Below are 26,071 nucleotides of genomic sequence, written 5' to 3' on the forward strand. Positions count from 1 at the left end.
CCACCTATTCCCTATTATAGTGCACTACTATAGACCAGTTGGAGCCTTTTCCCTATATAGTACTACTTTAGACTGGAGTTGGCCCTATTGGGAGTACTACTGGAGTTGGGTGCACTACTATAGACTGGAGTTGGGCTGTTAGTGCACTACTATAGACAGGGCCCTATTCCCTATGTAGGGCACTACTTTAGACCAGGGCCCTATTCCCTATATAGTTGGGTGCACTACTATAGACCAGAAGTTGGGCTATTCCCTATATGGTACACTGGAGTTACACCAGGGATACCTATTCCCTATGTAGTGCACTACTTTAGACCAGGGCCCTATTGGGGATACTGGAGGACTGGAGCCAACAGCCCTGTTGGGGACCCTGGAGACCCAACTTGGGCTGTTGGGGGTACTGGAGGAACGGAGTTGGTACTGTTGGGAGTACTGGACAGCCCAACACCAGTTGGGCTGTTGGGAACAAAAACACCTGATTCAACTTGGGGATACAAGTTGGGTGTCAAGTAGATCAGGTGCTTCTGGGAGTCACAACAAACATATGTACTGTTGGGGATATTGGAGGACTGGAGTTGGGCTGTTGGAAGTACTGGAGGAACGGAGTTGGGCTGTTGGGAGTACTGGAGGCCTGGAGTTGGGCTGTTGGGAGTACTGGAGGACTGGAGTTGGGCTGTTGGGGATACTGGAGTTGGGCTGTTGGGGATACTGGAGTTGGGCTGTTGGGGATACTGGAGTTGGGCTGTTGGGAGTACTGGAGGAACGGAGTTGGGCTGTTGGGAGTACTGGAGGACTGGAGTTGGGCTGTTGGGAGTACTGGAGGACTGGAGTTGGGCTGTTGGGAGTACTGGAGGACTGGAGTTGGGCTGTTGGGAGTACTGGAGGACTGGAGTTGGGCTGTTGGGAGTACTGGAGGACTGGAGTTGGGCTGTTGGGAGTACTGGAGGACTGGAGTTGGGCTGTTGGGAGTACTGGAGGACTGGAGTTGGGCTGTTGGGAGTACTGGAGGACTGGAGTTGGGCTGTTGGGGATACTGGAGTTGGGCTGTTGGGAGTACTGGAGGACTGGAGTTGGGCTGTTGGGGAGTACTGGAGGACACGGAGTTGGGCTGTTGGGAGTACTGGAGGACTGGAGTTGGGCTGTTGGGGATACTGGAGGACTGGAGTTGGGCTGTTGACTGGCTGATACTGGAGGACTGGAGTTGGGCTGTTGGGAGTACTGGAGGACTGGAGTTGGGCTGTTGGGGGACTGGAGTTGGGCTGTTGGGAGTACTGGAGGACTGGAGTTGGGCTGTTGGGAGTACTGGACAAAACGGAGTTGGGCTGTTGGGAGTACTGGAGGAACGGAGTTGGGCTGTTGGGAGTACTGGAGGACACGGAGTTGGGCTGTTGGGAGTACTGGAAAACACGGAGTTGGGCTGTTGGGGTACTGGAGGACTGGCTGTCACAGCTACTGGAAAACACGGAGTTGGGCTATATGACTGGGAGCTACTGGACAAAACACAGAGTTGTCGGCTGTTGGGATGACTGGCTGTCACAGCTACTGACAGACAAAACAAACACTGCCCTAGAGAATGGGATGCAGGCAGAAAGCCAGTGTGTGGAGGGTCGGGTACTGTATGACTGGCTGGAACCAGGGAGGGAAACACAGACGTTACTCGTTGGGTACTATATGACTGGCTGTCACAGCTACTGACAGACAAAACACAGACGTTACTCGTCGGGTACTATATGACTGGCTGTCACAGCTACTGACAGACAAAACACAGACGTTACTCGTCGGGTACTATATGACTGGCTGTCACAGCTACTGACAGACAAAACACAGACGTTACTCGTCGGGTACTATATGACTGGCTGTCACAGCTACTGACAGACAAAACACAGACGTTACTCGTCGGGTACTATATGACTGGCTGTCACAGCTACTGACAGACAAAACACAGACGTTACTCGTCGGGTACTATATGACTGGCTGTCACAGCTACTGACAGACAAAACACAGACGTTACTCGTCGGGTACTATATGACTGGCTGTCACAGCTACTGACAGACAAAACACAGACGTTACTCGTCGGGTACTATATGACTGGCTATCACAGCTACTGACAGACAAAACACAGACGTTACTCGTCGGGTACTATATGACTGGCTGTCACAGCTACTGACAGACAAAACACAGACGTTACTCGTCGGGTACTATATGACTGGCTGTCACAGCTACTGACAGACAAAACACAGACGTTACTCGTCGGTTACTATATGACTGGCTGTCACAGCTACTGACAGACAAAACACAGACGTTACTCGTCGGGTACTGTATATGACTGGCTGGAACCAGGGAGAGAAACACAGATGTTACTCGTCGGGTATTGTATGACTGGCTGGAACCAGGGAGAGAAACACAGACGTTACTCGTCGGGTTCTGTACACGTTTCACAGTTCTCTGTTGCTCAGTCCAGTCAGGCTTGTTTCTCATTGCTGCCATTATTGTGCATTGTGTCACTTAAATTAGAGGGATGATCTGCTACTAGGATTATCATCAGAGTTTTAATGGATGTCTCTCTCTCTCTGTGTGTGTGTGTGTGTGTTGGAAAAATAAAATGTTGCAATATCAGACAGATTGTGTGTCTATTTTCAAAAGCAGTGAATACATGACTTCTCTACAAGGTGATTCAACATGACTTGTGATTCTCTACAAGGTGATTCAACATGACTGGTGATTGACTTGCCATAGACTTCTGGTCAATGCTCTCCCCAGTTTCCTAAACATTTCCCTATTCACTTTCCCATAGTGACACATTCCCAGACACATCAGTGGGTTGAACTGGCCACCCAGAACCCCAGTGAGAACAGACCACAACATTTCTGATGTACCCAAAAAATGACACATTAAGCCAACAATGTATTGGTTCGTATCCTGTACATCTCATCCTGTGCAGGCATTTCATATTGAAGTTTTCCTCTCGTCCCTCTAGTGGTTGTGTCTGGAACTGCAGGACAGTAGAACTGACTGAAGTCTCTCCTCCCGGCCCTCTAGTGGTTGTGTCTGGAACTGCAGGACAGTAGAACTGGCAGTGGTTGTGAAATAGCAAAATCTCAGGTTGCCCAGCCCGGCGGAGATACAATCTTCGGCAAAATCATTCACAAGGAGATTCCTGCAAAAATATGATTTGATTTTGTGGTTGTGTCTGGACAGACGAACTGATAGTCTCGTCATCCATCTACACACACAGCATGACATGTCTGTAGTCGCCACACTGCTGTTACTGTCCCCGTGTTGGAGTAGAATTGTTTTACTAAACAAAACACTGTTTTCCAGTCATTTTTCCCAGATTAAGTAAACCTTGGACCCAAAGTCTGTAGTTTAAACTACCTGTGGAATGAGAAGTCCTCCGAAAACCTGGAGACAGGAAAACTAACCGATTTGAAGAGATGTTTCACCATTATAATATCTGTGTGTAGCTAGGTAGGTCACCTACTAAATAAACATGTCTAGAGGTCAGCTAGGTAGGTCACTTACTAAATAAACATGTCTAGAGGTCAGCTAGGTAGGTCACCTACTAAATAAACGTCTAGAGGTCAGCTAGGTAGGTCACCTACTAAACAAACATGTCTAGAGGTCAGCTAGGTAGGTCACCTACTAAATAAACATGTCTAGAGGTCAGCTAGGTAGGTCACCTACTAAATAAACATGTCTAGAGGTCAGCTAGGTAGGTCACCTACTAAATAAACGGCTAGAGGTCAGCTAGGTAGGTCACCTACTAAACAAACATGTCTAGAGGTCAGCTAGGTAGGTCACTTACTAAATAAACATGTCTAGAGGTCAGCTAGGTAGGTCACCTACTAAACAAACATGTCTAGAGATCAGCTAGGTAGGTCACCTACTAAACAAACATGTCTAGAGGTCAGCTAGGTAGGTCACTTACTAAATAAACATGTCTAGAGGTCAGCTAGGTAGGTCACCTACTAAATAAACGTCTAGAGGTCAGCTAGGTAGGTCACCTACTAAACAAACATGTCTAGAGGTCAGCTAGGTAGGTCACCTACTAAATAAACATGTCTAGAGGTCAGCTAGGTAGGTCACCTACTAAATAAACATGTCTAGAGGTCAGCTAGGTAGGTCACCTACTAAATAAACATGTCTAGAGGTCAGCTAGGTAGGTCACCTACTAAACAAACATGTCTAGAGGTCAGCTAGGTAGGTCACCTACTAAACAAACATGTCTAGAGGTCAGCTAGGTAGGTCACCTACTAAACAAACATGTCTAGAGGTCAGCTAGGTAGGTCACCTACTAAACAAACATGTCTAGAGGTCAGCTAGGTAGGTCACCTACTAAATAAACATGTCTAGAGGTCAGCTAGGTAGGTCACCTACTAAACAAACATGTCTAGAGGTCAGCTAGGTAGGTCACCTACTAAATAAACATGTCTAGAGGTCAGCTAGGTAGGTCACCTACTAAACAAACATGTCTAGAGGTCAGCTAGGTAGGTCACCTACTAAATAAACATGTCTAGAGGTCAGCTAGGTAGGTCACCTACTAAACAAACATGTCTAGAGATCAGCTAGGTAGGTCACCTACTAACAAAACATGTCTAGAGGTCAGCTAGGTAGGTCACCTACTAAATAAACATGTCTAGAGGTCAGCTAGGTAGGTCAACTACTAAATAAACGTCTAGAGGTCAGCTAGGTAGGTCACCTACTAAATAAACGTCTAGAGGTCAGCTAGGTAGGTCACCTACTAAATAAACATGTCTAGAGGTCAGCTACAGTGCCTTGCTAAAGTATTCAGCCCCCTTGAACTTTGCGACCTTTTGCCACATTTCAGGCTTCAAACATAAAGATATAAAACTACTTTTTTTGTGAAGAATCAACAACAAGTGGGACACAATCATGAAGTGGAACGACATTTATTGGATATTTCAAACTTTTTTAACAAATCAAAAACTGAAAAATTGGGCGTGCAAAATTATTCAGCCCCCTTAAGTTAATACTTTGTAGCGCCACCTTTTGCTGCGATTACAGCTGTAAGTCGCTTGGGGTATGTCTCTATCAGTTTTGCACATCGAGAGACTGACATTTTTTTTCCCATTCCTCCTTGCAAAACAGCTCGAGCTCAGTGAGGTTGGATGGAGAGCATTTGTGAACAGCAGTTTTCAGTTCTTTCCTTGGATTCAGGTCTGGACTTTGACTTGGCCATTCTAACACCTGGATATGTTTATTTTTGAACCATTCCATTGTAGATTTTGCTTTATGTTTTGGATCATTGTCTTGTTGGAAGACAAATCTCCGTCCCAGTCTCAGGGCTTTTGCAGATTCCATCAGGTTTTCTTCCAGAATGGTCCTGTATTTGGCTCCATCCATCTTCCCATCAATTTTAACCATCTTCCCTGTCCCTGCTGAAGAAAAGCAGGCCCAAACCATTGATGCTGCCACCACCATGTTTGACAGTGGGGATGGTGTGTTCAGGGTGATGAGCTGTGTTGCTTTTACGCCAAACATAACGTTTTGCATTGTTGCCAAAAAGTTCAATTTTGGTTTCATCTGACCAGAGCACCTTCTTCCACATGTTTGGTGTGTCTCCCAGGTGGCTTGTGGCAAACTTTAAACGACACTTTTTATGGATATCTTTAAGAAATGGCTTTCTTCTTGCCACTCTTCCATAAAGGCCAGATTTGAGCAATATACGACTGATTGTTGTCCTATGGACAGAGTCTCTCACCTCAGCTGTAGATCTCTGCAGTTCATCCAGAGTGATCATGGGCCTCTTGGCTGCATCTCTGATCAGTCTTCTCCTTGTATGAGCTGAAAGTTTAGAGGGACGGCCAGGTCTTGGTAGGTTTGCAGTGGTCTGATACTCCTTCCATTTCAATATTATCGCTTGCACAGTGCTCCTTGGGATGTTTAAAGCTTGGGAAATATTTTTGTATCCAAATCCGGCTTTAAACTTCTTCATAAAAGTATCTCGGACCTGCCTGGTGTGTTCCTTGTTCTTCATGATGCTCTCTGCGCTTTTAACGGACCTCAGACTATCACAGTGCAGGTGCATTTATACGGAGACTTGATTACACACAGGTGGATTGTATTTATCATCATTAGTCATTTAGGTCAACATTGGATCATTCAGAGATCCTCACTGAACTTCTGGAGAGAGTTTGCTGCACTGAAAGTAAAGGGGCTGAATAATTTTGCACGCCAAATTTTTCAGTTTTTGATTTGTTAAAAAAGTTTGAAATATCCAATAAATGTAGTTCCACTTCATGATTGTGTCCCACTTGTTGTTGATTCTTCACAAAAAAATACAGTTTTATATCTTTGTTTGAAGCCTGAAATGTGGCAAAAGGTCGCAAAGTTCAAGGGGGCCGAATACTTTCGCAAGGCACTGTAGGTAGGTCACCTACTAAACATGTCTAGAGTTCAGCTAGGTAGGTCACCTACTAAACATGTCTAGAGTTCAGCTAGGTAGGTCACCTACTAAACAAACATGTCTAGAGGTCAGCTAGGTAGGTCACCTACTAAACAAACATGTCTAGAGGTCAGCTAGGTAGGTCACCTACTAAATAAACATGTCTAGATGTCAGCTAGGTAGGTCACCTACTAAATAAACATATCTAGAGGTCAGCTAGGTAGGTCACCTACTAAACATGTCTAGAGGTCAGCTAGGTAGGTCACATACTAAACATGTCTAGAGGTCAGCTAGGTAGGTCACCTACTAAACATGTCTAGAGGTCAGCTAGGTAGGTCACCTACTAAACATGTCTAGAGGTCAGCTAGGTAGGTCACCTACTAAACATGTCTAGAGGTCAGTTTGGTGGGTCACCTACATGCTTGGCCAGCTCTTCCTCTAATATACTAAACTCAGCTCTGATATTCAATTATTTTAGACTCACTATAATTTGCCTGCTACTGTAGTAATGCATACATACAGATAAACCTATTGACTGTTCTGTTAGTTTACAACCTGTGAACTCTTACCTCACCTGTGTAGACATGATTAACCTGTTAACTCACCTGGGTAGACATGATTAACCTGTTAACTCACCTGTGTAGACATGATTAACCTGTTAACTCACCTGTGTAGACATGATTAACCTGTTAACTCACCTGTGTAGACATGATTAGCTACATTGATCTGACTAGTGTGCCACAAGATAGAACTACAGTCAGTGGTGCAGTGGAGGGCATACGCAGAAATTCACCAGATTCCCCCTTATTTCCCAGTGGGCATTGTGTTTACACACCCCTTATTTCCCAGTGGGCATTGTGTTTACACACCTCTTATTTCCCAGTGGGCATTGTGTTTACACACCCCTTATTTCCCAGTGGGCATTGTGTTTACACACCTCTTATTTCCCAGTGGGCAGTGTGTTTACACACCTCTTATTTCCCAGTGGGCATTGTGTTTACACACCTCTTATTTCCCAGTGGGCAGTGTGTTTACACACCCCTTATTTCCCAGTGGGCATTGTGTTTACACACCTCTTATTTCCCAGTGGGCATTGTGTTTACACACCCCTTATTTCCCAGTGGGCATTGTGTTTACACACCTCTTATTTCCCAGTGGGCATTGTGTTTACACACCTCTTATTTCCCAGTGGGCAGTGTGTTTACACACCTCTTATTTCCCAGTGGGCATTGTGTTTACACACCTCTTATTTCCCAGTGGGCATTGTGTTTACACACCTCTTATTTCCCAGTGGGCATTGTGTTTACACACCTCTTATTTCCCAGTGGGCATTGTGTTTACACACCTCTTATTTCCCAGTGGGCATTGTGTTTACACACCTCTTATTTCCCAGTGGGCAGTGTGTTTACACACCCCTTATTTCCCAGTGGGCATTGTGTTTACACACCTCTTATTTCCCAGTGGGCAGTGTGTTTACACACCCCTTATTTCCCAGTGGGCATTGTGTTTACACACCTCTTATTTCCCAGTGGGCATTGTGTTTACACACCTCTTATTTCCCAGTGGGCATTGTGTTTACACACCTCTTATTTCCCAGTGGGCATTGTGTTTACACACCTCTTATTTCCCAGTGGGCAGTGTGTTTACACACCCCTTATTTCCCAGTGGGCATTGTGTTTACACACCTCTTATTTCCCAGTGGGCATTGTGTTTACACACCTCTTATTTCCCAGTGGGCATTGTGTTTACACACCTCTTATTTCCCAGTGGGCAGTGTGTTTACACACCCCTTATCTCCCAGTGGGCATTGTGTTTACACACCCCTTATCTCCCAGTGGGCATTGTGTTTACACACCTCTTATTTCCCAGTGGGCAGTGTGTTTACACACCCCTTATTTCCCAGTGGGCATTGTGTTTACACACCTCTTATTTCCCAGTGGGCAGTGTGTTTACACCCCTTATTTCCCAGTGGGCATTGTGTTTACACACCTCTTATTTCCCAGTGGGCATTGTGTTTACACACCCCTTATTTCCCAGTGGGCATTGTGTTTACACACCTCTTATTTCCCAGTGGGCAGTGTGTTTACACACCCCTTATTTCCCAGTGGGCATTGTGTTTACACACCTCTTATTTCCCAGTGGGCAGTGTGTTTACACACCCCTTATTTCCCAGTGGGCATTGTGTTTACACACCTCTTATTTCCCAGTGGGCATTGTGTTTACACACCCTTATTTCCCAGTGGGCATTGTGTTTACACACCTCTTATTTCCCAGTGGGCATTGTGTTTACACACCTCTTATTTCCCAGTGGGCAGTGTGTTTACACACCCCTTATTTCCCAGTGGGCATTGTGTTTACACACCTCTTATTTCCCAGTGGGCATTGTGTTTACACACCTCTTATTTCCCAGTGGGCATTGTGTTTACACCTCTTATTTCCCAGTGGGCAGTGTGTAACACACCCCTTATCTCCCAGTGGGCATTGTGTTTACACACCCCTTATCTCCCAGTGGGCATTGTGTTTACACACCTCTTATTTCCCAGTGGGCAGTGTGTTTACACACCCCTTATTTCCCAGTGGGCATTGTGTTTACACACCCCTTATCTCCCAGTGGGCATTGTGTTTACACACTCTTATTTCCCAGTGGGCATTGTGTTTACACACCTCTTATTTCCCAGTGGGCATTGTGTTTACACACCTCTTATTTCCCAGTGGGCATTGTGTTTAACACCTCTTATTTCCCAGTGGGCATTGTGTTTACACACCTCTTATTTCCCAGTGGGCATTGTGTTTACACACCTCTTATTTCCCAGTGGGCATTGTGTTTACACACCTCTTATTTCCCAGTGGGCAGTGTGTTTACACACCTCTTATTTCCCAGTGGGCATTGTGTTTACACACCTCTTATTTCCCAGTGGGCAGTGTGTTTACACACCTCTTATTTCCCAGGGGGCATTGTGTTTACACACCCTTATTTCCCAGTGGGCATTGTGTTTACACACCTCTTATTTCCCAGTGGGCATTGTGTTTACACACCTCTTATTTCCCAGTGGGCATTGTGTTTACACACCTCTTATTTCCCAGTGGGCATTGTGTTTAAATATCTTATTTCCCAGTGGGCATTGTGTTTACACACCCCTTATTTCCCAGTGGGCATTGTGTTTACACACCTCTTATTTCCCAGTGGGCATTGTGTTTACACACCTCTTATTTCCCAGTGGGCATTGTGTTTACACACATCTTATTTCCCAGGGGGCAGTGTGTTTACACACCTCTTATTTCCCAGGGGGCATTGTGTTTACACACCTCTTATTTCCCAGTGGGCAGTGTGTTTACACACCTCTTATTTCCCAGGGGGCATTGTGTTTACACACCTCTTATTTCCCAGGGGGCATTGTGTTTACACACCCCTTACGCCTCCTGGGGATTATCAAAGTAGTGTAGTGGAGGTATCCGCCTTATCAATGAATAAGCCTGAACAGATCAGAATGTTTAGCATTACAATGTAGATAAACTATTGTTTCTTCACATTTTAAGTGCAGCAATGGGCACATGGCAGGGTAGCCAGTGGTTAGAGCGTTGGAAGTAACCGGAATTCAAACCCCGAGCTGACAAGGTACAAATCTGTCGTTCTGCCCCTGAACAGGCAGTTAACCCACTGTTCCTAGGCAGTCATTGAAAATAAGAATTTGTTCTTAACTGACTTGCCTGGTTAAATAAAGGTTAAAAAAAATAAAAAATGGCGGTAGACCTAGAACAGAGCAAATGTTACAACATGACAACATGTTCTAAAATGCACACCGAATGGTTTCATGTTACAGATGGAAATATCCATTAGACTGTAGACTGCAGCTGGCCCGTTCGTGGTAAGGAACCATTAGACTGTAGACTGCTGCTGGCCCGTTCGTGGTAAGGAACCACGTTACAGATGGAAATATCCATTAGACTGTAGACTGCTGCTGGCCCGTTCGTGGTAAGGAACCATTAGACTGTAGACTGCTGCTGGCCCGTTTGTGGTAAGGAACCATTAGACTGTAGACTGCTGCTGGCCCGTTCGTGGTAAGGAACCATTAGACTGTAGACTGCTGCTGGCCCGTTCGTGGTAAGGAACCACGTTACAGATGGAAATTTCCATTAGACTGTAGACTGCTGCTGGCCCGTTCGTGGTAAGGAACCATGTTACAGATGGAAATATCCATTAGACTGTAGACTGCTGCTGGCCCGTGCGTGGTAAGGAACCACGTTACAGATGGAAATATCCATTAGACTGTAGACTGCTGCTGGCCCGTTCCTGGTAAGGAACCACGTTATAATGCGAGTCGACCCACTTCTCCAGTCACCCCTACACCACTGGCGATGACAACATACATGATTCAATGGAAGCATGTTTATCACAGTCAAAATTATCTGATGCACCTTATGAGAGAAAACATCTTTACACTCTTAAACACCTGTATCTGAAATTCATTTGACCAATGTCATTTATATGTCAAGTTACTATTTTGGCATATTACCATAACATAAAAGAGGATATATACATAAATATAATATTATTCTCTTTACCAGTAAACCAGAAGATTTACACAATAATGATTATATTCAACATTTGGTTATTATAAACATCTTATCATTCATAACTGAAATACTGTAGATCAGAATCAATACACAGACGATGGTTATTTTGGTCGGTTCTATTTCGTCTGTAGGTCGAGACCACACCTGATCCATTCTGTGTCCAGTGTTATCCTACACACCCCCACCTGTAACTAGGACAACTCTGGTCCAATGAGGTGTAGGTTGAAACTATTTTCTCCTTCTATTTTTCCCAGCATCCTGTGCAAGACATAACGGACACATTTGAATCAGAAACAATAGTTCATTGAAGTGAAAGTGTATAAATCCACAGGTCATCAGGCATCCCCAGCTGGGATGCTCACTCTGTGTGCTGTAGTCCATGTTGACCCCTCCAGTCTGTCTGTCTGGTGTTGCTTCGCTACTAAGGTGACTGCTCCAGAAGCTGCTGACGTCGTCTCAGGATCTCAGCGAACCGGGCGCGCTCCGTGGCGTCCTGGAAACAGAAACCGTGACAACGTAAAGGGGCGTGGTCACGAGGGAGGTGGGCGAGGCCCGGAGGGTTCAGTGGCTGCTGCACTCGTCAGATGACTCCCACCCCTGAGTCACAGGCTGTGACCGACAGCTTCTCCTGACGCCTCCGCATGATCTCCTGCAGCTCTGCCCCTGAACTCCTCTGGAGGGGGAGATAGAGAGGGAGGGGGAGAGAGAGAAGGGGACGGAGGGAGGGATATAGGGAGAGATGGAGGGGGAGGGGGATATAGCGAGAGGGATATAGGGGGAGATAGAGAGGGGGACGGAGGGAGGGATATAGGGAGAGATAGAGAGGGGGACGGAGGGAGGGATATAGGGAGAGATAGAGAGGGGACGGAGGGAGGGGGATAGAGAGGATATAGGGAGAGAGAGGGGGACGGAGGGAGGGATATAGGGAGAGAGAGAGGGGGACGGAGGGAGGGATATAGGGAGAGATGGAGAGAGGGGGAGGAGGATATAGGGGGAAATAGAGGGGGACGGAGGGAGGGGGAGAGAGAGGATATAGGGAGAGATAGAGAGGGGGATGGATGAGGGAGGGATGGAGGGTATATAGGGAGAGAGAGCGGGGGAGGAACGGAGGGAGGGAGGGAGGGGGAGAGAGAGAGAGGGAGAGAAAGGGGGTATATAGAGAGAGAAAAGGAGAGAAAGGGGGATATATAGACAGAAAGGGGGGGATATAGAGAGAAAGGGAGGATATAGAGAGAGAAAGGGAGAGAAAGGGGGATATAGAGAGAGAAAGGGGGATATAGAGAGAGAAAGGGGGATATAGAGAGAGAAAGGGAGAGAAAGGGGGATATAGAGAGAGAAAGGGAGGATAGAGAGAGAAAGGGAGAGAAAGGGGGATATAGAGAGAGAAAGGGAGAGAAAGGGGGATATAGAGAGAGAAAGGGAGAGGAAGGGAGGATATAGAGAGAGAAAGGGAGAGAAAGGGGGATATAGAGAGAGAAAGGGGGGAGAGAGAGAAGGGTGGGATATAGAGAGAGAAAAGGAGAGAAAGGGGGATATAGAGAGAAAGGGAGAGAAAGGGGGATATAGAGAGAAAGGGAGAGAAAGGGAGGATATAGAGAGAGAAAGGGAGAGGAAGGGGGGATATAGAGAGAGAAAGGGAGAGGAAGGGAGGATATAGAGAGAAAGGGGGATATAGAGAGAGAGAAAGGGAGAGGAAGGGGGATATAGAGAGAGAAAGGGAGGATATAGAGAGAGAAAGGGAGAGGAAGGGAGGATATAGAGAGAGAAAGGGAGAGAGGAAGGGAGGATATAGAGAGAGAAAGGGAGAGGAAGGGGGATATAGAGAGAGAAAGGGAGAGGAAGGGGGATATAGAGAGAAAGGGAGAGGAAGGGAGGATATAGAGAGAAAGGGAGAGGAAGGGGGATATAGAGAGAAAGGGGGGATAGAGAGAGAAGGGGGGATATAGAGAGAGAAGAGGAGAGAGAGGGGGATATAGAGAGAGAAAAAGGAGAGAGAGGGGGATATAGAGAGAGAAAGAGATATCAGAGAAAGGAGGTTAGAGTCAGTAGAGATGTCTCCCACAGGGGAACACTACGGAACTAAATAATGTCCGTATTCATCACAGCAGGGCTGAATCATAGAGTTGAAAACAGTAGTGAGGTCTCTAGAAACCATTCTAGTGTTTATAACTCTACGAATCCACTAGATGAGCATCAGGGGAGAAGCCTCACCAGCTGGGCTGAATCATAGAGTTGAAAACAGTAGTGAGGTCTCTCTAGAAACCATTCTAGTGTTTATAACTCTACGAATCCACTAGATGAGCATCAGGGGAGAAGCCTCACCAGCTGGGCTGAATCATAGAGTTGAAAACAGTAGTGAGGTCTCTCTAGAAACCATTCTAGTGTTTATAACTCTACGAATCCACTAGATGAGCATCAGGGGAGAAGCCTCACCAGCTGGGCTGAATCATAGAGTTGAAAACAGTAGTGAGGTCTCTCTAGAAACCATTCTAGTGTTTATAACTCTATGAATCCACTAGATGAGCATCAGGGGAGAAGCCTCACTAGCTGGGCAGTTACAGGGGAAACTGTTAGTGAATGTAGATGAGCATCAGGGGAGAAGCCTCACTAGCTGGGCAGTTACAGGGGAAACTGTTAGTGAATGTAGATGAGCATCAGGGGAGAAGCCTCACCAGCTGGGCAGTTACAGGGAAACTGTTAGTGAATGTAGATGAGCATCAGGGGAGAAGCCTCACCAGCTGGGCAGTTACAGGGGAAACTGTTAGTGAATGTAGATGAGCGTCAGGGGAGAAGCCTCACCAGCTGGGCAGTTACAGGGGAAACTGTTAGTGAATGTAGATGAGCATCAGGGGAGAAGCCTCACCAGCTGGGCAGTTACAGGGGAAACTGTTAGTGAATGTAGATGAGCATCAGGGGAGAAGCCTCACCAGCTGGGCAGTTACAGGGAAACTGTTAGTGAATGTAGATGAGCATCAGGGGAGAAGCCTCACCAGCTGGGCAGTTACAGGGGAAACTGTTAGTGAATGTAGATGAGCATCAGGGGAGAAGCCTCACCAGCTGGGCAGTTACAGGGAAACTGTTAGTGAATGTAGATGAGCGTCAGGGGAGAAGCCTCACCAGCTGGGCAGTTACAGGGGAAACTGTTAGTGAATGTAGATGAGCATCAGGGGAGAAGCCTCACCAGCTGGGCAGTTACAGGGGAAACTGTTAGTGAATGTAGATGAGCATCAGGGGAGAAGCCTCACCAGCTGGGCAGTTACAGGGAAACTGTTAGTGAATGTAGATGAGCATCAGGGGAGAAGCCTCACCAGCTGGGCAGTTACAGGGGAAACTGTTAGTGAATGTAGATGAGCATCAGGGGAGAAGCCTCACTAGCTGGGCAGTTACAGGGGAAACTGTTAGTGAATGTAGATGAGCGTCAGGGGAGAAGCCTCACCAGCTGGGCAGTTACAGGGGAAACTGTTAGTGAATGTAGATGAGCGTCAGGGGAGAAGCCTCACCAGCTGGGCAGTTACAGGGGAAACTGTTAGTGAATGTAGATGAGCATCAGGGGAGAAGCCTCACCAGCTGGGCAGTTACAGGGGAAACTGTTAGTGAATGTAGATGAGCATCAGGGGGAAGCCTCACCAGCTGGGCAGTTACAGGGGAAACTGTTAGTGAATGTAGATGAGCATCAGGGGAGAAGCCTCACTAGCTGGGCAGTTACAGGGAAACTGTTAGTGAATGTAGATGAGCATCAGGGGAGAAGCCTCACCAGCTGGGCAGTTACAGGGGAAACTGTTAGTGAATGTAGATGAGCATCAGGGGAGAAGCCTCACCAGCTGGGCAGTTACAGGGGAAACTGTTAGTGAATGTAGATGAGCATCAGGGGAGAAGCCTCACCAGCTGGGCAGTTACAGGGGAAACTGTTAGTGAATGTAGATGAGCATCAGGGGAGAAGCCTCACCAGCTGGGCAGTTACAGGGAAACTGTTAGTGAATGTAGATGAGCATCAGGGGAGAAGCCTCACCAGCTGGGCAGTTACAGGGGAAACTGTTAGTGAATGTAGATGACAGTCTGGTGGAAGAATCCTGTAGCCGGTCAGACAGTAGGCTTTGTTAGCTCTGGCCTGAGAGAGCTGTTGTCCTGCAGACCTACTGACCTTTAGACTGAGAACCAGCCGGACAACATCGTACTCAGCACCAGCGCTGGAATAAACCTTATGTTTTCAGAGATGATCCACAATTACCTACATTTCCTTCAGGCAGACTCACTCAACCTGTTATAAACTGACCTGTAGTTCCATTAGTAGTATAACACATTACACTCAACCTGTTATAAACTGACCTGTCGTTACATTAGTAGTATAACACTCAACCTGTTCTAAACTGACCTAGAGTTCCATTAGTAGTAGAACACGCAACCTGTTCTAAACTGACCTGTAGTTATATTAGTAGTATCACACTCAACCTGTTCTAAACTGACCTGTAGTTCCATTAGTAGTAGAACACTCAACCTGTTATAAACTGACCTGTAGTTCCATTAGTAGTATCACACTCAACCTGTTCTAAACTGAACTGTAGTTATATTAGTAGTATCACACTCAACCTGTTCTAAACTGACCTGTAGTTCCATTAGTAGTAGAACACTCAACCTGTTATAAACTGACCTGTAGTTCCATTAGTAGTATCACACTCAACCTGTTCTAAACTGACCTAGAGTTCCATTAGTAGTAGAACACTCAACCTGTTCTAAACTGACCTGTAGTTCCATTAGTAGTATCACACTCAACCTGTTCTAAACTGACCTGTAGTTACATTAGTAGTATCACACTCAACCTGTTCTAAACTGACCTGTAGTTCCATTAGTAGTAGAACACTCAACCTGTTATAAACTGACCTGTAGTTCCATTAGTAGTATCACACTCAACCTGTTCTACACTGAACTGTAGTTATATTAGTAGTATCACACTCAACCTGTTCTAAACTGACCTGTAGTTCCATTAGTAGTATCACACTCCACCTGTTCTAAACTGACCTTTAGTTCCATTAGTAGTATCACACTCAACCTGTTCTAAACTGACCTTTAGTTCCATTAGTAGTATCACACTCAACCTGTTCTAAACTGACCTGTAGTTACATTAGTAGTATCAAGGATAAAGGATAAAGTAATCCTTCTCACCCCCCCCCCCTTAAATGATTTAGATGCACTATTGTAAAGTGGCTGTTCCACTGGATGTCAGAAGGTGAATTCACCAATTTGTAAGTCGCTCTGGATAAGAGCGTCTACTAAATGACTTAAATGTAAATGTATATCACACTCAACCTGTTCTAAACTGACCTGTAGTTCCATTAGTAGTATAACACTCAACCTGTTATAAACTGACCTGTCGTTCCCTTAGTACTATAACACATTACACTCAACCTGTTATAAACTGACCTGTCATTCCATTAGTAGAAGAACACTCAACCTGTTCTAAACTGACCTGTAGTTCCATTAGTAGTATAACACTCAACCTGTTATAAACTGACCTGTCGTTCCCTTAGTACTATAACACATTACACTCAACCTGTTATAAACTGACCTGTCATTCCATTAGTAGAAGAACACTCAACCTGTTATAAACTGACCTGTAGTTCCATTAGTAGTATCACACTCAACCTGTAACAAACTGACCTGTAGTTCCATTAGTAGTATCACACTCAACTTGTTCTAAACTGACCTAGAGTTCCATTAGTAGTATAACACTCAACCTGTTATAAACTGACCTGTAGTTCCATTAGTAGAACACTCAACCTGTTATAAACTGACCTGTAGTTCCATTAGTAGTAGAACACTCAACATGTTCTAAACTGACCTAGAGTTCCATTAGTAGTATCACACTCAACCTGTTCTAAACTGACCTAGAGTTCCATTAGTAGTAGAACACTCAACCTGTTCTAAACTGACCTGTAGTTCCATTAGTAGTATCACACTCAACCTGTTCTAAACTGACCTGTAGTTCCATTAGTAGTATAACACTCAACCTGTTCTAAACTGACCTGTAGTTCCATTAGTAGTAGAACACTCAACCTGTTATAAACTGACCTGTAGTTCCATTAGTAGTATCACACTCAACCTGTTCTAAACTGAACTGTAGTTATATTAGTAGTATCACACTCAACCTGTTCTAAACTGACCTGTAGTTCCATTAGTAGTATCACACTCAACCTGTTCTAAACTGACCTTTAGTTCCATTAGTAGTATCACACTCAACCTGTTCTAAACTGACCTGTAGTTACATTAGTAGTATCACACTCAACCTGTTCTAAACTGACCTGTAGTTCCATTAGTAGTAGAACACTCAACCTGTTATAAACTGACCTGTCGTTCCCTTAGTAGTAGAACACTCAACCTGTTATAAACTGACCTGTAGTTCCATTAGTAGTAGAACACTCAACCTGTTATAAACTGACCTGTCGTTCCATTAGTAGAAGAACACTCAACCTGTTATAAACTGACCTGTAGTTCCATTAGTAGTATCACACTCAACCTGTAACAAACTGACCTGTAGTTCCATTAGTAGTATCACACTCAACTTGTTCTAAACCTACCTAGAGTTCCATTAGTATTATAACACTCAACCTGTTATAAACTGACCTGTAGTTCCATTAGTAGTAGAACACTCAACCTGTTATAAACTGACCTGTAGTTCCATTAGTAGTAGAACACTCAACCTGTTATAAACTGACCTGTAGTTCCATTAGTAGTAGAACACTCAACCTGTTATAAACTGACCTGTCGTTCCATTAGTAGAAGAACACTCAACCTGTTATAAACTGACCTGTAGTTCCATTAGTAGTATCACACTCAACCTGTAACAAACTGACCTGTAGTTCCATTAGTAGTATCACACTCAACTTGTTCTAAACTGACCTAGAGTTCCATTAGTATTATAACACTCAACCTGTTATAAACTGACCTGTAGTTCCATTAGTAGTAGAACACTCAACCTGTTATAAACTGACCTGTAGTTCCATTAGTAGTAGAACACTCAACCTGTTATAAACTGACCTTTAGTTCCATTAGTAGTATCACACTCAACCTGTTCTAAACTGACCTGTAGTTACATTAGTAGTATCACACTCAACCTGTTCTAAACTGACCTGTAGTTCCATTAGTAGTATCACACTCAACCTGTTCTAAACTGACCTGTAGTTCCATTAGTAGTATCACACTCAACTTGTTCTAAACTGACCTAGAGTTCCATTAGTATTATAACACTCAACCTGTTATAAACTGACCTGTAGTTCCATTAGTAGTAGAACACTCAACCTGTTATAAACTGACCTGTAGTTCCATTAGTAGTAGAACACTCAACCTGTTATAAACTGACCTTTAGTTCCATTAGTAGTATCACACTCAACCTGTTCTAAACTGACCTGTAGTTACATTAGTAGTATCACACTCAACCTGTTCTAAACTGACCTGTAGTTCCATTAGTAGTATCACACTCAACCTGTTCTAAACTGACCTGTAGTTCCATTAGTAGTATAACACTCAACCTGTTCTAAACTGACCTGTAGTTCCATTAGTAGTAGAACACTCAACCTGTTATAAACTGACCTGTAGTTCCATTAGTAGTATCACACTCAACCTGTTCTAAACTGACCTGTAGTTCCATTAGTAGTATCACACTCAACCTGTTCTAAACTGACCTGTAGTTCCATTAGTAGTATAACACTCAACCTGTTCTAAACTGACCTGTAGTTCCATTAGTAGTAGAACACTCAACCTGTTATAAACTGACCTGTAGTTCCATTAGTAGTATCACACTCAACCTGTTCTAAACTGAACTGTAGTTATATTAGTAGTATCACACTCAACCTGTTCTAAACTGACCTTTAGTTCCATTAGTAGTATCACACTCAACCTGTTCTAAACTGACCTGTAGTTACATTAGTAGTATCACACTCAACCTGTTATAAACTGACCTGTAGTTCCATTAGTAGTATCACACTCAACCTGTAACAAACTGACCTGTAGTTCCATTAGTAGTATCACACTCAACTTGTTCTAAACCTACCTAGAGTTCCATTAGTATTATAACACTCAACCTGTTATAAACTGACCTGTAGTTCCATTAGTAGTAGAACACTCAACCTGTTATAAACTGACCTGTAGTTCCATTAGTAGTAGAACACTCAACCTGTTATAAACTGACCTGTAGTTCCATTAGTAGTAGAACACTCAACCTGTTATAAACTGACCTGTCGTTCCATTAGTAGAAGAACACTCAACCTGTTATAAACTGACCTGTAGTTCCATTAGTAGTATCACACTCAACCTGTAACAAACTGACCTGTAGTTCCATTAGTAGTATCACACTCAACTTGTTCTAAACTGACCTAGAGTTCCATTAGTATTATAACACTCAACCTGTTATAAACTGACCTGTAGTTCCATTAGTAGTAGAACACTCAACCTGTTATAAACTGACCTGTAGTTCCATTAGTAGTAGAACACTCAACCTGTTATAAACTGACCTTTAGTTCCATTAGTAGTATCACACTCAACCTGTTCTAAACTGACCTGTAGTTACATTAGTAGTATCACACTCAACCTGTTCTAAACTGACCTGTAGTTCCATTAGTAGTATCACACTCAACCTGTTCTAAACTGACCTGTAGTTCCATTAGTAGTATAACACTCAACCTGTTCTAAACTGACCTGTAGTTCCATTAGTAGTAGAACACTCAACCTGTTATAAACTGACCTGTAGTTCCATTAGTAGTATCACACTCAACCTGTTCTAAACTGAACTGTAGTTATATTAGTAGTATCACACTCAACCTGTTCTAAACTGACCTTTAGTTCCATTAGTAGTATCACACTCAACCTGTTCTAAACTGACCTGTAGTTACATTAGTAGTATCACACTCAACCTGTTCTAAACTGACCTGTAGTTCCATTAGTAGTATCACACTCAACCTGTTCTAAACTGACCTTTAGTTCCATTAGTAGTATCACACTCAACCTGTTCTACACTGAACTGTAGTTATATTAGTAGTATCACACTCAACCTGTTATAAACTGACCTGTAGTTCCATTAGTAGTAGAACACTCAACCTGTTATAAACTGACCTGTAGTTCCATTAGTAGTAGAACACTCAACCTGTTATAAACTGACCTGTCGTTCCATTAGTAGAAGAACACTCAACCTGTTATAAACTGACCTGTAGTTCCATTAGTAGTATCACACTCAACCTGTAACAAACTGACCTGTAGTTCCATTAGTAGTATCACACTCAACTTGTTCTAAACCTACCTAGAGTTCCATTAGTATTATAACACTCAACCTGTTATAAACTGACCTGTAGTTCCATTAGTAGTAGAACACTCAACCTGTTATAAACTGACCTGTAGTTCCATTAGTAGTAGAACACTCAACCTGTTATAAACTGACCTGTAGTTCCATTAGTAGTATAACACTCAACCTGTTCTAAACTGACCTGTAGTTACATTAGTAGTATCACACTCAACCTGTTCTAAACTGACCTGTAGTTACATTAGTAGTATCACACTCAACCTGTTATAAACTGACCTGTAGTTCCATTAGTAGTAGAACACTCAACCTGTTATAAACTGACCTGTAGTTCCATTAGTAGTAGAACACTCAACCTGTTATAAACTGACCTTTAGTTCCATTAGTAGTATCACACTCAACCTGTTCTAAACTGACCTGTAGTTACATTAGTAGTATCACACTCAACCTGTTCTAAACTGACCTGTAGTTCCATTAGTAGTATCACACTCAACCTGTTCTAAACTGACCTGTAGTTCCATTAGTAGTATAACACTCAACCTGTTCTAAACTGACCTGTAGTTCCATTAGTAGTAGAACACTCAACCTGTTATAAACTGACCTGTAGTTCCATTAGTAGTATCACACTCAACCTGTTCTAAACTGAACTGTAGTTATATTAGTAGTATCACACTCAACCTGTTCTAAACTGACCTGTAGTTCCATTAGTAGTATCACACTCAACCTGTTCTAAACTGACCTTTAGTTCCATTAGTAGTATCACACTCAACCTGTTCTAAACTGACCTGTAGTTACATTAGTAGTATCACACTCAACCTGTTCTAAACTGACCTGTAGTTCCATTAGTAGTATCACACTCAACCTGTTCTAAACTGACCTTTAGTTCCATTAGTAGTATCACACTCAACCTGTTCTAAACTGACCTGTAGTTACATTAGTAGTATCACACTCAACCTGTTCTAAACTGACCTGTAGTTCCATTAGTAGTATAACACTCAACCTGTTATAAACTGACCTGTCGTTCCCTTAGTACTATAACGCATTACACTCAACCTGTTATAAACTGACCTGTCGTTCCATTAGTAGAAGAACACTCAACCTGTTATAAACTGACCTGTAGTTCCATTAGTAGTATCACACTCAACCTGTAACAAACTGACCTGTAGTTCCATTAGTAGTATAACACTCAACCTGTTATAAACTGACCTGTAGTTCCATTAGTAGTAGAACACTCAACCTGTTATAAACTGACCTGTAGTTCCATAAGTAGTAGAACACTCAACCTGTTATAAACTGACCTGTAGTTCCATTAGTAGTAGAACACTCAACCTGTTATAAACTGACCTGTAGTTCCATTAGTAGTATTATACATTACACTGTAGTTCAGGAAGAAACAGACCTGACATATACTGTAGTTCAGGTAGAAACAGACCTGACATCTAATTGATATTCCAGCTCAGGGTTAACGTCTCCCTTGGCCTAGTAGTGATGTTCCAGCTCAGGGTTAACGTCTCCCTTGGCCTAGTAGTGATGTGGTATGATATGATTCTCCTTTTCAGTGCAGGCTGAGCTACATGGTGAGAGGTGAGGGATGGCAACGCTTACAGACAGGAGGAGACCGGGAGGAGGGTATAGCCATGGTGGTTATCTAGGAAGGAGACCAGGAGGAGGGTATAGCCATGGTGGTTATCTAGGAAGGAGACCAGGAGGAGGGTATAGCCATGGTGGTTATCTAGGAAGGGGAATCTCGGTTTTTAGCTTCCATCTGCTGGCCAGCTTCACATTTAGAAAAACAGCCTGTTATCATACTTATTCAAGTATGAGAAAATATTGATCCAAACTTAAGACTGTTTTTCAATGTGAGCAGTTGATACATACTGTATGTTATCTTGACCTGCACACTGGATTGTGGTGGATTGGATTTAGAAGTGGTGGATTGGATTTAGAACACAGACCAATGAGGTGTGTTAGTCTAGTGAGACAGGTGTGGAGAAGTCCACAGACCAATGACGCGTGTTAGTCTAGTGAGACAGGTGTGCAGAAGTCCACAGACCAATGAGGTGTGTTAGCCTAGTGAGACAGGTGTGCAGAAGTCCACAGACCAATGAGGTGTGTTAGCCTAATGAGACAGGTGTGGAGAAGTCCACAGACCAATGAGGTGTGTTAGCCTAATGAGACAGGTGTGCAGAAGTCCACAGACCAATGAGGTGTGTTAGCCTAGTGAGACAGGTGTGCAGAAGTCCACAGACCAATGAGGTGTGTTAGCCTAATGAGACAGGTGTGGAGAAGTCCACAGACCAATGAGGTGTGTTAGCCTAATGAGACAGGTGTGCAGAAGTCCACAGACCAATGAGGTGTGTTAGCCTAATGAGACAGGTGTGCAGAAGTCCACAGACCAATGAGGTGTGTTAGCCTAATGAGACAGGTGTGCAGAAGTCCACAGACCAATGAGGTGTGTTAGCCTAATGAGACAGGTGTGGAGAAGTCCACAGACCAATGAGGTGTGTTAGCCTAGTGAGACAGGTGTGCAGAAGTCCACAGACCAATGAGGTGTGTTAGCCTAGTGAGACAGGTGTGCAGAAGTCCACAGACCAATGAGGTGTGTTAGCCTAATGAGACAGGTGTGCAGAAGTCCACAGACCAATGAGGTGTGTTAGCCTAATGAGACAGGTGTGCAGAAGTCCACAGACCAATGAGGTGTGTTAGCCTAATGAGACAGGTGTGCAGAAGTCCACAGACCAATGAGGTGTGTTAGCCTAATGAGACAGGTGTGGAGAAGTCCACAGACCAATGAGGTGTGTTAGCCTAGTGAGACAGGTGTGCAGAAGTCCACAGACCAATGAGGTGTGTTAGCCTAGTGAGACAGGTGTGCAGAAGTCCACAGACCAATGAGGTGTGTTAGCCTAATGAGACAGGTGTGCAGAAGTCCACAGACCAATGAGGTGTGTTAGCCTAATGAGACAGGTGTGCAGAAGTCCTGAACAGAAGAGAGCCGTGACTACATGAACGCTGGCCAACAGAGTAGAGCCTAGAACAACCGATCTAGTGGAACAATACCTTAGTGAGAGTTTAGAGTCTGAAGACTGCAGTGGTCAGAAGAAGACCTGCAGGAGGACAGAGACCAGACAGAAACCACACCTTGCCAAAGCTTTAAAGAGCATGTAGACTGCAAGTACCCCTGTAAAGACCTGTATGTACCTGTAAACACTTGAATGTACCTGCAAACACCTGTATGTACCTGCAAACACCTGTATGTACCTGCAAACACCTGTATGTACCTGCAAACACCTTTATGTACCTGTACAGACATGTATGTACCTGTAAACACCTGAATGTACCTGGAACTCCTGTATGTACCTGTAAAGACCTGTATGTACCTGTAAAGACCTGTATGTACCTGTAAACACCTGAATGTACCTGTAAAGACCTGTATGTACCTGTAAACACCTGTATGTACCTGTAAAGACCTGTATGTACCTGTATGTACCTGTAAAGACCTGTATGTACCTGTAAACACCTGAATGTACCTGTAAAGACCTGTATGTACCTGTAATGTACCTGTAAACACCTGTATGTACCTGTATGTAAACACCTGTATGTACCTGTAAAGACCTGTATGTACCTGTAAAGACCTGTATGTACCTGTAAAGACCTGTATGTACCTGTAAACACCTGTATGTACCTGTAAAGACCTGTATGTACCTGTATGTACCTGTAAAGACCTGTATGTACCTGTAAACACCTGAATGTACCTGTAAAGACCTGTATGTACCTGTAAAGACCTGTATGTACCTGTATGTACCTGTAAAGACCTGTATGTACCTGTAAACACCTGAATGTACCTGTAAAGACCTGTATGTACCTGTAAAGACCTGTATGTACCTGTAAACACCTGTATGTACCTGTAAAGACCTGTATGTACCTGTAAAGACCTGTATGTACCTGTAAAGACCTGTATGTACCTGTAAACACCTGTATGTACCTGTAAAGACCTGTATGTACCTGTAAAGACCTGTATGTACCTGCTAAGACCTGTATGTACTTGTAAAGACCTGTATGTACTTGTAAAGACCTGTATGTACCTGTAAACACCTGTATGTACCTGTAAAGACCTTTATGTACCTGTAAAGACCTGTATGTACCTGTAAACACCTGTATGTACCTGCTAAGACCTGTATGTACTTGTAAAGACCTGTATGTACTTGTAAAGACCTGTATGTACCTGTAAAACCTTTATGTAGACCTGTATGCACCTGTATGTACCTGCAAACACCTGTATGTGCAAACACCTGTAAAGACCTTTATGTACCTGTAAAGACCTGTATGTACCTGCAAACACCTGTATGTACCTGCAAACACTTGAATGTACCTGTAAACAGTGCATTCGGAAAGTATTCAGACCCCTTGACTTTTTCCACATTTTGTTACGTTACAGCCTTATTCTAAAACGGATTAAAGATGTTTTCTCCTCATCAATCAATCTACACACAATACCCCATAATGACAAAGCAAAAACAGTTTTTTTGATTTTTTTTTGCAAATGTCAAAAGAAAAACAGAAATATCACATTTACATAAGTATTCAGACCATTTACTCAGTACTTTGTTGAAGCACCTTTGGCAGTGATTACAGCCTCGAGTCTTCTTGGGTATGACGCTACAAGCTTGGCACACCTGTATTTGGGGAGTTTATCCCATTCCTCTCTCCCTGCCTCCCCCTTGCCTCCTTCAACTAGGCTGCTGTGGTCAGAAGTCATAAATTCCTGAGAAGACCTCATGGACACACAGTTATAGAGAATAGTTTTTCATGGAGACAAAGGAAATCCTTCCACCTCACAGAACTTGAGATACGAACAAATGTCATGTTCCGGAGAAAGTGTAAAAGATGGGTGAAGAATTCAGCTACGAACTGGTACGTTTGTTACAACTTGGGAAGCTCATGGGAGACGGTGTGGCCACATTACCATAACGCTGTTTATATAATAGCCCCAGATATAAGGTTTACATCTAATTGTTGTATAAGATGAATGAGTGAGTATGATACTGTTTACACAATTTTACAATGTGATTTTGGACTGTTTAATGAAGGAAAACTCAAAAAGGGAATTGGATTTGAACTAAATCAGAGGACCGCCCCTGAGCCCAGTTAGGATCAGACATCCTGGACCGCCCCTGAGCCCAGTTAGGATCAGACATCCTGGACCGCCCCTGAGCCCGGTTAGGATCAGACATCCTGGACCGCCCCTGAGCCCAGTTAGGATCAGACATCCTGGACCGCCCCTGAGCCCAGTTAGGATCAGACATCTTGGGACAGCCCTTTTCTGCCATTCAGAATAAAACCCAACTTTGAGAAATTATCACGAGGCCGAGCTTAGATGGCTAAAGGTTGCAGAATCTTTTAACCATACCACGTGGTTAAAACTCTTCGAGTATTGATACCGACAGAATGAGAACAAGTCTTTGACATTAATTACTAGTCCGCAGCTAGGAATTCGGTATCATTGAACGCGAAGAACGACAACCGCCGAAACATCCATTCTATAACGAATGTCACTTTGAACTATCCCCTCTAACCAAGACAGAGAGAGAGGGAGAGAGACGGACAATTCTACGAAAGACACTAACTTTTCACCAGCGATCAAGACGACACACTGAGCGTAAATATATATATTGATTGCAATTGTTCCCGAATGAGTGAGCGAGGAATAGCATTTCAATTGTTATAATTATTAACTCTGTAGTGACTTCTTAGTCGACCCCCACTTCTCCTTTGTCTAACACGCAGCCATGCCGGTTCAGCCCACTAGG

General features: G+C 43.8%; 1 long non-coding RNA gene across 1 annotated transcript; it reads right to left on the minus strand.

The window, feature by feature from the left end:
- Window positions 1-10,864: 10,864 nt before the first annotated feature.
- LOC135532189 (uncharacterized) lies at window positions 10,865-23,464 on the minus strand. Its single transcript, XR_010454315.1, has 2 exons — window positions 23,322-23,464; window positions 10,865-11,654 (listed from the first exon to the last, which is right to left on the minus strand). It is a non-coding gene; the product is annotated as an uncharacterized LOC135532189 (long non-coding RNA).
- Between the last annotated feature and the right edge of the window lie 2,607 nt (window positions 23,465-26,071).

Source organism: Oncorhynchus masou, unplaced genomic scaffold (genome assembly GCF_036934945.1).
Source record: "Oncorhynchus masou masou isolate Uvic2021 unplaced genomic scaffold, UVic_Omas_1.1 unplaced_scaffold_1761, whole genome shotgun sequence".
NCBI classification, from domain to species: Eukaryota; Metazoa; Chordata; class Actinopteri; order Salmoniformes; family Salmonidae; genus Oncorhynchus; species Oncorhynchus masou.